The sequence below is a fragment of the Pan troglodytes genome, chromosome 12 (assembly GCF_028858775.2).
Source record: "Pan troglodytes isolate AG18354 chromosome 12, NHGRI_mPanTro3-v2.0_pri, whole genome shotgun sequence".
Taxonomy (NCBI): domain Eukaryota; kingdom Metazoa; phylum Chordata; class Mammalia; order Primates; family Hominidae; genus Pan; species Pan troglodytes.
This window is the reverse complement of record NC_072410.2, coordinates 20,956,803-20,971,455: the sequence shown is the minus strand read 5'-3', so window position 1 is coordinate 20,971,455 and position 14,653 is coordinate 20,956,803.

The window sequence follows — 14,653 nt, the reverse complement described above, 5'->3', positions numbered from 1 at the left end:
TCCATTTTTCCTCCAGGGAGTCTGGGCTCATTGTAGGGGATTAGCTTTGATTGACCCAGATGTGGGAGAAATGGGAGAGCAATGGTGGAACCCAGTTTTGTATTGAAGAAAATACATATATATTTCATCAGAAAACTATGCATCATCTACATTGTGACCTTCCAGGCTGGGATATCAGAGTCCAGCTCTGTTCCTTATCTCAGAGTGATTCTGCAACTCTTAGTAAGTTGTAGCTGATATGAATATGAATTGGGTCTTGTCTAGTAGTGATTTGATTTAATTGACTTCCCCTACCTCCCTGGGAAAACAAGTTTTGTCTCCACTTGCAATTCATCCCAACACTGCTTTTCCCACATAAATGTGTGTGTTTTGACCTTTTCTTTGACCTGGTTATGACATTGTTTGCATCCTTCATATCATATGAGTAACATAAAACCTTTAGTACATGTTTGTTTTTATGTTTGTATGAGAGTCATGATTTTATTTTTCCCAAAAATATCTTTTAACGTGTGTGTGTGTGTGTGTGTGTGTGTGTGTGTGTGTGTGTGTTTGGGAGAGCAGGGTAGCCAGATGGCTACAGGTATACCCGGAGACCACCTACAAAGCAGACTGGGCTTGAGAGTGATGATGCAGGGATTTGGGGCTGGCTTGTCCATGGAGAGGGATGATTACAGCAGTGAGGCCCATTCTATGAGTTCTTGTTTGACCCTGGGGGACAGGGAGTCCTTCTGAAGATTTGACTGAGATTGAATTTCTTATCAGCTCTGACTAAGTTATGTGTGTCTGTGATTGGGAAGGTTGGGCAGGGGAGGGCTCAGAGCTAGATCAATTTGATGTGGAAATATGAAGAAATGTGGACTTTCTTGTATCTAAGATTTATGGAGTGTTAGACATGTTTGTTCTCCAGTGCTGCAAAGAAATAGCACTTGAATATAAATTTAATTTTCTCAGCAAGGCCATTTTTTTTACTTTCTGCAGAAAGGTTATACTTGCCAGCAGTTTTGCCACAAGAATACACTGAACAAAGGAGACAGGGTCATTTATAACCTGACACGTCCACCTTACTGCTGTGTCTGGTTTCCATTGGCTGGAATGGGACCTCACATTCTGTATTTGTCCCGATTGGCTAGCAACTTAGAACTTTCTAAAAGAGGCAAAGGCAGAGGAGAACAAATGAAGGAGGAAGTAACTTGTGGAATGCTGAGAAAGGTAAAAACACCTCCCAATAAGGAATAGGAACAGGCTATGACCCAATGCTTGCTTGGACCAGTGTAAGCTTGCCAGGGCAAATATTTAGGCTAAATCTTGGGAGCTAAGAACACAAAGTACATTGATTTCTTTATTACAGCTAGCAGATATCTAAGAATGTTAGTCCAGTCCTTAGAATCAACTTTGCTTCTAAGAGAAGTTACTATTTGTTCCTAATTACACGGGGAGGAAAGTCTCTTTGAAGAGGAACCTCTACTTTTTACATGGAGCAAATACCATGGCTGCTCGATTTTAGAGTTTTGTCTGGACTTGTAGAGTACATTTGTACAGCATGTATCTGCACATGCTCACTACAACCCCAGTTGATTTGAAGGCAAGGCAGGCTTCAAAGAATTGGTGTGCAAAATACTGCTGAGAAAGGGAAGGGCATGGAACGTGGAAGATGATTTTAGGGGTCTAATTTCAGACTCTGAATGACTAAAAACAGCAGTGAGAACCACTGCAACACAAAAACTTCCTGAAATGAAACTGAATCTAACTCTGCAAACCAGAAGCCCTTCCAGGAGAAAGAAGGGTATGCAGGGGTTGTGTCATGAGTGGGAATGTGGGAGGACATCCTGGCCCAAGGCTGAGTCTGGCTTCTGAGATGTGTGGGCTAGCATGATGGGCAGGCACTGGGGTGGGTTGTGCTGACAATTAGGAAAATAGTGAACTACATTGAGGGCATTTTTGGAGGATGACATGGCACCCTTGAGGAGGAGGGCTGGAACTTTGGTCTGTTGGCTCATCTGAGATGCTGACATGATAGTAGCTCCGGGTGGCCAGGAAGTAATATTGCTGAAGAAATGCCCAGGGTTCACAATGCACATGCTTCAGGGAGTTTGTTGGGATGACTAAGGACTTAAAAACACACCAAAACATGCCTTTGGGCACCTATCAGATAACTGGCTGTCCTAGCTCCTTAAAAATCTACCGGGTGTGGCCTGAGGTATGGGACTTGAGTTCCCTGGATACTGGCGGAAGGTCTTTGGTCTTGGAAAGTGAGAGACTGAATATGTAAGTGGATAATGGCCAGAATACATACAAAAATAGAACTCTGACCCATGATCTGCAGCAACCAGCCCAGGAAACCAACCTGTTATCCACAGCAACCAGCCCAGGAAACCAACCTATTATCCACAGCAACCAACCTAGGAAACCTACCTATTATCCACAGCAACCAACCTAGGAAACCAACCTGTTATCCACGGCAACCAGTCCAGGAAGCCAGCCTGCTCTAAGTCAGACTTGTAGGAAGTCAGAGTATTTCTCTAGCAATGGGTCCAGGAAACCAAAGAACAACCCCTGTAGCAGCTGGCCCCAAATGGCCAGCACTTGATGAGCACTGGCAGCTGCCCTGATTTTTGACCCTGCTTCCAATTTACAACCAATCGGAGAAAGGCAAGTATGCTCTCCAAACAATCATACAGGATGCCCCTGTAGGGGCGAGGAGGGAGCACTTCCTTTCCACCTTCTGAGGGTTCACTGAAAATGAATTGACAACGAGCAGATTAATAGGAGAAAAAGGCACACACTTGTGCAGAAGCACAGTGGAGTCGCAGGAGAGTGATAACCCAATAACACAATGAAGTCCAGGTGCTTGCAGATTCTTCTTCATAGGGGAGGGAGTGATGGGGGAAACGGGGCCCTCTAGAGGTGTAGTCGATGACTTCTAGGAGGAATGAACGGGCCCAATGCTCAGACAATGGTCAATAAGTGATTTCTTTGGGAATTGAATGGGACTGGACTACAGACAGACAATCATTTGGCACGAAGTTAGTCTGGGCTCCAGGTATGGTGTTTAATTTTCAGTCTCTTCCTCTGTGATATGAATTTCAATTTTCTCTAGTTAAATTTCAGGGAAGGCATCTGTATTCCTCTTTGGTGAGTCCAGTTTCTAGGTAGAGAAGGGAACTTCAGAGAACAGTTTCATCCTGTGCTTTGGAAAAGACAGAGGATTGGGGGAAGACAGGGGAAGGTCAGAGTGACGTTGAGCCTTGAGGCTGCTTCTTTAATTCACCATGTCAAAGTGCATGTCAAAGGTACTTTGGGGTATCGTTTTCTGGGCCCCAACACCCCATTAGCCTGCCTGCAGCTCCTACAGGCCATCACCCTCCAATCAGGGCAAGCCTGAAGCCTTCTCTTCTTTCTACTATGATGCTTTCCCACTCCCTGCCTGCCTTTGAGTCTCTTCTAAAATGCGAGAGATGGTGGCCGATTCCCTTGCTAGAGCAGCTCTGAACAAATAGCCTTTGCTCTTTCTCACTGGGGTGGTCTTTATTTTCTTTCCACCAAAGCATGGATCTGACTCATGGAGAAACTGAAAACAAAGTGGGCCGGGCCAGTCCCAAGGGCGACGACTCAGGGCTCCTCTCAATTTCCCTCCTGCCTGGAGTCAGGGGAGGGGGGCGGGATCAGGGGCGGGGGGCGGGGTCAGGGGAGCAAGGCTTGGGGCTGAAGCCAGTGGCTCCTCCCTAGGCTCTGATAGCAGGGAGAGATGAGGAATTCCCACAGGAGGAGAATCCTGACTGCCGCTTAGGCTCCTGGGGAGTTTCAGAAAGCGAGGGGCCCCTGACAGCCAACGGCTGAGCCAAGGAATTCTGGAACCCGGCCGACAGTCCTGCGTGGCTGTCCTGAGTGGCCACAGACATGGGTAGAGGGGCTGGGACTGGGACGAGGAGACCAGACCCGAGAGCACACCTGGGAACACCAGCCAGGTGTGGACGGTGTCATGAGGCTGGTGACAGAAGTTTTTCTAACTTAAAAATTAATTTGACAACATTTTAGACCTAAACAAGAGCTGCAAGAATAATAAACAGAATTCCACATTACTCTCCCAGGTTCCCCAAATGTTTACATTTTTTAATATTTACTTTATCCTTCACCTTCTGCCCTCCTTATATCCGTGTGTGTGTGTGTGTGTGTGTGTGTGTGTGTGGTGTGTCTTTGTATTATTTTTTTCCTGAATCATTTAAAGGTATGGTTAGGCACATCCCTTTACTGCTAAATACTTTAGGGCAGGGGTCCCCAACCCCTGGGCCGAGAACCAGTACAGTTCGTGGCCTGTTGGGAACCAGGCCACACAGGAGGAGGTGAGCAGCCCGCGAGCCTTCCCTCCTGAGCTCCGCCTCCTGTCAGATCAGCAGCAGCATTAGATTCTCAGAGGAGCGCGAACCCTGTTGCGAACTGCTCATGCAAGGCATCTGGGTTGCACGCTTTTTATGAGAATAGAACTCATGCCTGATGATCTGAAGTGGAACAGTTTCATCTTGAAACCATTCCTTCCTCCCCAGTCCGTGCAAAAATGATCTCCCACGAAGCCCACCCCTGGTGCCAAAAAGGTTGGGGACCGCTGCTTTAGGGTGTATTTCCTGAAGAAGAGGAATTTTCATATAACCACAGGACAATGATCGAAATCAGGTAATGAACATGATACTATTATCTAATACACAGACCTTGTGTAGATTTTCCCATTTGTCTCAATAATGCCCTTTACAGCAAAAGAGAATCCAAGGTCATGTGTGGCATTTGGTTGTCATCTCTCTTCAGTCTCCTGTAATTTGGAATAAGTTATAGCTTTTCTTTGTATTTCATGATATTGACACTTTCGAAGAATGCCAGCTGGTGATTCTGTACAAGTCCCTGTCTTTCTGCCTGGCATTTGCTCATGATCAGATTAAGGTTGGCACCTTTGGTAGGCATCTCAGGGGTAGGGCTGAGCTCTACTCACTGCATCAGGTAATTGGCTTTTTAATCATGTCAGCATCTATGTGTGTGATGTCATGCGTGGTACTGAGATTCAGCTATACCCACGTGCTACAAGCATTCAGTCAAGGCAGCTCAGGCCAAAAGCATCAGCTGGCCTTCCAGTAAACAGTATGCATCCCAGAGGAGGCTTCTGTTACCTATATCTCAATCAGCAACCAACAGAATGTCAGTCACCTTTTATTGGTGAAAACAGTGACCTATTCATGTTCATAATTCAAGTCAGAAACGGGCCGTCATTGCTGAGATGAAAGGTATTTGAGATGTGTGGGTTGGCTAAATGATTCTAGAAAGCACTCTCACGCTTGCATAAATAGGACACAAGAACCCTCCTTAGGGATGATGCCCTGTTCATTCTGTATCCAGCCATGGTCACTGGCAGATTCCGGTTCTCTAATGCTGGCTTGGTTTTTGGCTGAAATGAACATTTCATGTCAGGTGGAGTTTGCAGTAATGACCAGGGTGGAGAACTGGAACTTTCTCGAGCCTACAGAACAGAATGTATAAACACTTTTTTTGTCCCTGCTTGGTAATAAAGGTTTAGTGTAAAAATGTCTGTGTATACATGGGGTCAAGGCTGGTCTTCGGTTTGCCTTCATGGCAATCTGGTGGCAAAGTTGCAGTAGAGAGCCCTCGCCATCTTCAGGCTTCTTCCAGGGCCAGAGTTCTCTATCAGGTCAGTTTGCAGCAGAGGGGAATTTCTTGGTGCTGTCATGAAACATTTAAGAAAGCCCAAGAGCCCTTCTTTCAACTGTGCTTGAGGGGATTTGGCTGTCTCATGCCATCCTGCATTAACAGACAGAACACACAGCTGGTAATACAGAGCTAAGTCCTGCTCAGAGCACAGCGTTGTTATTTTTCAGCTCAGCTGAGCATTGGAATTCCCCTGGGCATCTTTTAAAAATCTCGATGGTTGACATTTTTCAAAAGAAGGCATACAAATGGTCAAGAAGCATAAGAAAAAATACTCAACATCACTAATCATCAGAGAAATGCAACTTGAAACTACAATGAGATACCATCTCACACCAGAATGGCTATTATTAAAAAGTGAAAAAACAGCAGATATTGGTGAGGGTGTAGAGAAAAGGGACACACACACTGTGTGTGGGAATGTAAATTTGTATGCCCTCTATGGAATACAGCATATACATTTCTCAAAGAACTAAAAATAGAACTACTATTCATCTCGGAAATCCTACTGCTGGGTATCTAAGTAAAGGAAAATAAATAATTCTATAAAAAAGAGGCCAGGTGCAGTGGCTCATGCCTATAATTCCAGCACTTGGGAGGCTGAGGCGGGAGGATCGCCTGAGCTCCGGAATTTGAGACCAGCCCGGGCAACATGGGGAGATCCTGTCTCTACAAAAAGTGAAAAAAAAAAAAAAATACTGGCATTTGCATGTTTATCACAGCACTATTCACAGTAGTGAATATTCAACCTAAGTGTTCACTGATGGATGATTTGATAAAGAAAATGTGATATATATATATATATATATCTGTGTGTATTCCACACAGTGGAATACTTCTCAGTTTTAAGAAAGAATGAAATCATGAAAGAATGAAATCATGTCTTTTGCAGCCACATGGATGGAATTGGAGGCCATTATCTTAAGTGAAATAATTCAGACACAGGCAGTCAAATACTGCATGTTCCCTAAGTGGCACCTAAATAATGTGTACACATGGATAAAGAGAGAGGAATAATGGACAGTGGAGACTCGGAAGGGTGGTAGGGCAGGAGGGGGATGAAGGATGAGAAATTACTTAATGGGCACAACGTATACTATTCAGGTGATGGCTACACTAAAAGCCCAGACTTCACCACTAGGCAATGTATCCACGTAACAAAACCGCACTTGTACTGTTAAATCTATTTTAAAAATCTGGATGCGCAGGCCAACTTCAGAACTCTGAAATTAGAATGTATATGGTGGGGCCTGGACATCAGGATTCTTAAATGCTCCCTAGTTGATGAGCAGGTGCAGCCAGGTTAAGAACCCCTGGAGGAAGAACCCTGGTCCCCGTGGGGATTGGAGAGCTGAGACCTGCCCTCCTGCCACCTAGGAGATCAGAACCCATGAAGGGGGCAGGAAGAGAAGGGAAAGTCCTTTCAAGGGTGGGTGCCAGGGAGGCCAGAGAGCTGTCTGCGCCTTCTCTGCCCCATCACTTTTGGGGGCCTCATTCTTTCAACATCTTGGAAGGGCCCAGATGTAAACAGTGGAGGGAGGCCGCTCTGAACAAAGAAGGCCCGATTGGAGATTTGGGGTAGGATTTGATCCCCAGTACTGACCAAATCCAGTCCTGACTCACCTGCCCTTAAGGCCAAGATGACTGCTTGCCGCCCATCACTGGAGGAAGGCACGGTGGGGATCCATATTCAGGGATCTCCAGAAACTCCTTTCTGGAAGGTGAGGCTTTAGTCTCCTGTCCAGGTGCACTGCTTCCCCTCTTCCTGCTGTGGGCACTGGCTGTGGCGGGGCTGTGCAGGCCCAGCATCTCCACCCTGCTGGCTGCCTCCCCTGGAGGCCCGGGAGCTAAAGTCCCCATGCCAGCCCAACTGTTTTCTGCAGGAAAATCTATTGAGATACCACTTTCCATCTGATTCTCAGGGCACTAGGAAGATCCTGAAAGAATAAACACAAGAATGTCCCCTTTCCCTCTGAAGAGGAGGAGAGCAGGCCTTTGGGTTCAAGTCCTGGCTGCCTTGCTCCAAGGCCAATAGCATTTGCATTTGAAGGCCAATGTTTCCAGGTGGCTTGGTTTGGGAGTGCAGGCCCCCTGAGGAGTTAACCTGGATGGGGCGTCATCTGAAGAGGAAGGGGCCCTCCTGAGAGAGGGAGACAGTGGGACCAGCCTGTGTGGGGGGCAGCTGGAGCGAAGCGGGTTGGGCATGTGCAGGATGAGGGCTTGGACTGAAGGTCTGGCCTGTGGTCAGTGGACAGGCCAGATGGTGGACAGGGACAGCCCTGGGTCCTGTAGCCACAAGAGCGATGTCCTGACTTTGACTAAGAAGACGACCACCAGTGATCCCTCTCCCTACTGGACTGGACAAGTTCTGGTGTGACCCTGCTCACACTGCCCAGTGAGTCACTGGGCTCATTCAGGGAAGCTTCTGTGGCCAAGAGCTTCACTGGGAAGATGTGAAGTGCTGTCAACTCAAAAGGGGCTGTTTTGAATTCCTGACCTCGTATAGAGCACACTTGGTCTTGCTGGTGTGGGCTAGAGCCTACCGCCCTGTGTTGACAACCCTGTTGCCCAGCCGCCACCTGCAGCCCACGGATTCTCAGGAGCCCATCACTTAGACTTCTCTGCTCCATCTGCCTAGCCTGAGCAACCAGTTCCCAATGTTCACCCTTGCAAGAACCAGGGTGCCAAGGAACACAGAACTGGCCGAGCTGGGGAAGAGGTGTCGCTCAGAGATGAGCCCACAGCCCCCCCAGCTACTGGAGGAGGTCCTGAAGAAGGTCGGGAGGCAGAGGCTCTGCCAGCTGCGGGCAGCAGGGAGTCTGGAGGTGGACTGAGGGCCTGCCTGGCAGGATAGGGGAGCAGAACTGTGAGCAGGGAACAGGGCTGACCCAGTCTGACCCAGGGCTCCTGGATCAGACTCCTGGCTCTGTCTTTTACCGGCTGCGTGACTTAGTCTTTCTGACTCTCGGTTTCCTTGTCACCTTGGTAAATGAGCTAATATTGCTCACTGCATGGAGGGCCGGGGCATTAAATGGGATGATGCAGGTCCAGTGCTTGGAGCATAGAGCGAGCTGCGTAAACATCAGCCCCTTATCTCTCCTTTCGTGGGAACTGGGGTGCACGGGGAGCTGATCATGAAGAAGACATCAAGAGCTCAGTCATCAGAACCCGGGGTCTGCGGGGTCAGTCTGCTTCCTTAGGGGTCTGTCCTCTATGGCCAGGTCAGGCACCAGCCCCACAAGAGCAGGCACCCAGGGATGTCTCTGGAAGGGAGGATGGGGCCCACTTCACCGACTGCCACATCCCTCCTGCTCCCACCAGCCCACTGCCACCTCCCTCAGCCCCTCACATCAATTGCATGGATGTCTCTACCTCCCAGGCACCAGGACCAGTTTCCTGGCCTCTGACTTGCCTCCCCTGGGTGCCTGGCCCTGGATGTCTATGCAGAGCCAGGAAGGCAGCCCCTGCAGGTCTCAGCCTGACCGGGGAGTGGGGCTTGGCAGGAACAAGGTCAGCACGGCCTGGTCAGGCTGACGAGATCCTGAGCCAGTTGCCTGGGGCTCCCTAAATTCCCTCTGACCAAAATAGGCTGGGACCAGCACCTCGGGTGGGGCTGTGCACATGGGTGGGAGCCAATAGCTGTGCAGCCAAGACTGGGAGCAGGGCCGGTCCTTACTGACTCCAGGTGGAATCCACCTTATACTAAGTATTTCTCGGTACCTCGAGTCATTATGCTTCAGACCGTGTCTTCCTGTCTAGCGCACTCATCAGTCCACATGTTGGTTTTGTCACAGTTGCTGACACTTAATGAGTGCCTTCCTCTGTGCCCAGCCTTTATTAAGTGCTGCTTTAATCCTAAAACAATCCTAGATAGATAGTATTCCTGTCTCCCTTGTACAGAGGAGAAAACTGAGGCGCAGAGAGGTGAAGCCCGTGCCCAGCGACCAACCAGTACAGAGTCGTATTCTCGTTGCACTTGAAATCCACGAACAAAGACGGAACAAAGAACTAAGAAATGGTTTTTAGGCTGGACTGAATTAGTGACCGATATCACTTCGTGCAGTTTGTTCTCACTCTTGCTCACTGGGGCCCCTATTTTTAGGGTGTAGATCATCAATGCACTCTACTCCTGAAGCAGGTGAGGGGCTGTACTTTCATCTAGCACCCAGCACCCCGAGATGGGGTGGGTCTTCCAGATCTGGGCTCCTGCGTCGACTCTGTGCCGACCAAGCTCGGGGAGGGGCCTGTTTGCAAGAGGCCTCTCACCTGCCTCACCTGGGAGGCGTTTGGCTCTGGCCTCATTCCGCCTGGCAGGAGCAGCCAAAATCATTCACTTCTTGATGGAAGGGAACAGGCTGCACCCCTCAGAGTGAAATATTGGCTGTAAAAAGAAAGTGATAAACAAAGCCATCCCCTCTCTCCAGGGTACATGACATTCTTTTCTGAACTGTCCTGTTGCTACTTGCTGGGGAGTTAGGGGATGTTTCAGTCTTGTTAGAGATGTTTGCCATCTTTTTTGGTCTATTTTAATCTTCCAAGAATGTGGATGGTGCCTATTCCATCTTTGCAGGGTTCTTAGCTCACTGCCGTCACCACTGCCATTGCTACCATCACATGGGAACATGTGTGGCAGCCCCTCCTCGCAGCCACCCTGCACAGGGAGTCTGAGCTCCAGCACGAGCTGCTTGTGTGTATTGGTTTTCTAGGGTCGTCATGACAAAGTACCACCAAGTCAGTGGTTTAGAACCACAGAAATGTATTGTCTCACAGTTCTTGAGGCTACAAGTCTGACATCAAGGTGTTGGCAGGGCCAGGCTCTCTCTGACAGCTCTAGGGGGAGATCCTTCATTATTTCTTCACAGTTTCTGCTGCCACTGGCAACCCCTGGCGTCCCCTGGCTTGTGGACACCACATCACTCCAGGCATGCAGCTATCTCCTCCCTGTGTGTCTTTGCATCATCGTCCCTCCCTGCATGTCTGCCTCTGTGCCCCCATTTTTCCTTTTTATAAGGACACGAGTCATGTTGGATTAGGGCCTAGGCTAATAACTCTATTTTGACTTGATTATCCCCATAGAGACCCCATCTCCAACTAAGGTCACATTCTGAGATACTGGGGGTTAGGACTCCAGCATGTCTGTTTTGAAGGGACAAAATTCAACCTGTCATAACACGGTATCACCTTTGAGAAGTTATTTAATGTCTGAATACCTCAGTCTCTTTACCTGTAAAGTAGGACTGTTAATACACCATAACACTTGCCTCTTTGGGTTGCTGGGATGATCCAATCAGCCGATATGTGAGTAAAGTGTTTGGGACAGAGTCAGGCACTCCATCAATGCTGTGTGCATGGGCACTGCTGCTCACACAGCCCTCTTATCACAGTAGCAGAAATGCAGGTTTGGGGAGGTTAAGGCACTTGCTAAAGGTTTCAAAGCTGGATTGAGAACCTGAGTCAACGTGGACCCAGACACAGGTCCAAGATAGGCCTCCCCTGAGACCAGCGTCACACAGCATGGCCTGGCCCTGTGCAGCTGGAGGACATCAGGTGCAGCCAGAAGGCAGGGACCCTGTGCTGGAAAACGATTTTTCCATCTGTTCTGTCAAAGATTTGCCATTGAAGTTCAAATACATATTCAGCCCTCAATATTTAACATGGATGAAGCCCCACCAGTGGCTTCCTCATCTACAAATGCAGATGGTGCACTGGAGTGGCCCTGAGGCTCTTTCTATGCAGATGATCTGTGGGTCTGTGGATTTACAAGCACGAGAACGAAACACGACCATCTAACTAGACACTCCCAAGCCCCAGCTAATATTATGCTTAGTTCCAGCAGTAGTTGGCCCAAGACAGCCAAAAAACTTGGACAGCTCCTCTGGGCTGGTGAGGGTGGGCCTGGCGGGCTTCTTCTGCCTTAAGGGCCAGAGCAGCCAGGGCACCGGGCAGGGAAGCTCATGGAGCTCTCAGATCCCCCTGAGAATTAACGGCTAGGCCCACAGAATCCTGGAGAGCCTGGTGGCTTCCTCCCCAGTCCCCAGCCAGGACTGTAAGAAAGTCTGGGGGGTGAAATTCTTCACCACCATTTCCTGGGGCTGACTTCTCTGAGACCAGGCCCAGGAGTGATCTGAACATTATCTTCTTGGTGACTTTGGCTGTTGGGAGTGTGGTCAGGATGGTTGGCCATTCATTCCCCCTCCTGAGGGCTTTGATGGGTGGTGTTGGGGCTGTTTCCTTGGAGCCTCAGGGGATGGACTTGCTCTTCCTCATTCAGTGGCTGGAAGGCAAGGCATGAACCCATGATTCAGGTAAGACACCATTTACTGCTTGCTGTGAACTGAATGTTGGTTTCCCCCAAGAGTCAAAATTCAGTTGTTGAAATCCTCACCTCCAAGGTTCTTCTGCTAGAAGGTGGAGTCTTTGGGAGGTAATTAGATCATGAGGGGCAGGCCTTCATGAATGGGATTAGTGAACTTATAAAAGAGACCCCAGAGAGCCCCCTCACCTTTTCATCCAGTGAGGACACAGGGAGAAGATGGTCATTAGCGACCAGGAAGAGGGTCCCCCCACCAGAACCCCATGCTGGCACCTGATCTCGACTTCCAGCCTCCAGAAATGTGAGAAATAAATTCCAGATTCCTGTTGTTTCTAAGCCATCCCGCCCTAAGGTACTTTGTTAGACGCAGCCTGTGCTGACTCACACGCTGCCTTATTTGATTTTCATTCACTGCTTTGAGAAGCAGATCGGCTTGAATGAGCATGGAATGTATTTAAAAAGCAGCTGGAAGTCTGTCAAGTGCATTCTGGAAATGGATTCAGGCTAACAGAGTGTTCTGAATAGAGACGCCTAAAACAAGTAAGTATGATCTGTTATCAATGCATCATCACTTTATGGTACACGATTGATTTTCTTAAGTATGTGATTGTAGTGTCTATAATTTTGTGTTTTTGTACTTAGCAACCCTTTTACATATAGATGGAATCAGAATAAATTTCATCCTAGTTCTATTTCCAAAATATTATTGGTGCCCCTAGTTGCACTGCCTGAGTGTTGTCAGATCAAGGCTTACAGACTCACGGGCGATGCTGCAGAATGAGTGACAACAGATAATGCCAATCGCCCAGATTGAATCCAGCAAGAAATGACATTGGAATGGCTCTACCTTGTGGAGGGAACTGTCCAGTGCAGAGGACCTGCCTGAGTATTGCTTACAATACATCTTTCTGGTTATAATGAAGCCATTTATTTGTTTACATCTTTATTATTGCCACTTTCCTCCACTGGCTTGGAAATCCTTAGAGCCTAGAACAATGCTGGGCTTGGAGCAGGTGCTTGAAAGCATATTACCAAAATGAATGAATGAATGAATGAATGAAAGAATAGGTGAAGATGCTGGTGCAGACCTCGGTCTTTTGTGAGCTTGGTGAGTGTGAACCAGAGTCTGAGATCCCTGGTTTCCCTGATTAGACACTGAGGATCAGACATTGGAAGCACCACTGTCCTGTAAGGCTCCTTCTCACCCAGCTCGGCAGCCTTTGCTACACCTCTGTCTTTATTAACCGTCCTCTGTGAGTCCACCTTGAAAGGTTCTCACTTACTTGCTTTTTCTCTCTGCAGGAGCCAAAGACATAGCAACGGAGAACGTGGGTGGTACAGCCCTCCACCCTGGCGAGCAGCACGTTAGAATCACATAGGAGCTTAAAAAGTACTGACTGGCCTGGTCTTTTTTGGTGTGAAGGTGGGATGCAGGCTTCCTGGGCTTATCCTCTCGTACAGCCAGAGTTGAGAACCATCTGAGTAGCGCTTCTCACACTTCTGGCCACATCAGAATCGTCCGGGGGCTTGTTCACTGCAGGTTGCTGGGTCCCATCTCTAGCCTCTGATCCAGTAGCCTGGGGTGGGGCACAGGATGTCCTGCTGCTGGGGTCTGGGCAGTGCTATGAGAACTGCTGACGTTGGAGCTCGATCAGGTGGTCCCTCACTCCCTGACCCAGGGCATTTGCTGCTTCCTGTCTCTGCCATTCTTTTCTCAACCTGGGGCACTTGCTTTTCTCGCTATGCTGCCCTGCCCTTTGCTGAGGCCTGGGTTATCCCTGGCAGGGTGCAGAAAAAAAATTTTTAAGTTACTTTTCTCAGCCCAAAGGAGACTGGAATGCTTCACAAGGGGTTCTACTTGACAGGCAGTTGGACCACCCAAATGGCAAACTAAAAGCATAGAAGCGGACACCAGAGGCTCCTGGACCTGAGATGTGGCCCTGGAAGTGACCAGATGTGGTCTCAAGAGATGCGGGCCCAGGGCTAGGAATGCCGCCATCCGGGGAGGCCCTAGAGCAGAGCAGAGCAGCTGTGGGCTGGCGCCAAGCTCACTCCTGCTTCTCTCTGCACGTCTCCTTCATTCTTTTCTCTCTGAACTGTGACCCTTTTGGCCCCTCTGGGTACCAGGTGGGACAAGGTGACCCATCAGCACTTGAGTTTACACCTTAGATGTGTAGGTCCTCACAGAAGCCAACTTGTCTCCTTCTGGGACCAAATTCCAAATTCCTAAAAAAAAAAAAAAAATCAAAAACGGATATGATAAGCCTATCTCAGTGGTCAGCCCCTGGGGCGCAAACATTCCCCTGAGTCAGGGAAGGGTGACGGTAACACAGGTATCATTATGATTTAGGTGTGGCAAGACTAGCAGGTCAGGGGTGCCTGCCGTTGAAAAGACTGTCATACAGTTCCCAGGTGGAAGGGGTGTGCCAGGAGGGGCAGCCAGAAGGCAGATGGAGGGAAGCTGCCTTTATGGTGTTTCTGCTGGGAGGCACAGGTGCGGTGGAGGAAGCAGGCTTAGGATTGGTTCTTGTGAATGTCTTCAGTGGGCTCTGGTTATTTGGTACCTGGCCCGGGGTGATGAGGGTAGATAGACAGAGGCCCAGAAGGTGAGAGCCTAATACCCAGAGCGGTCGG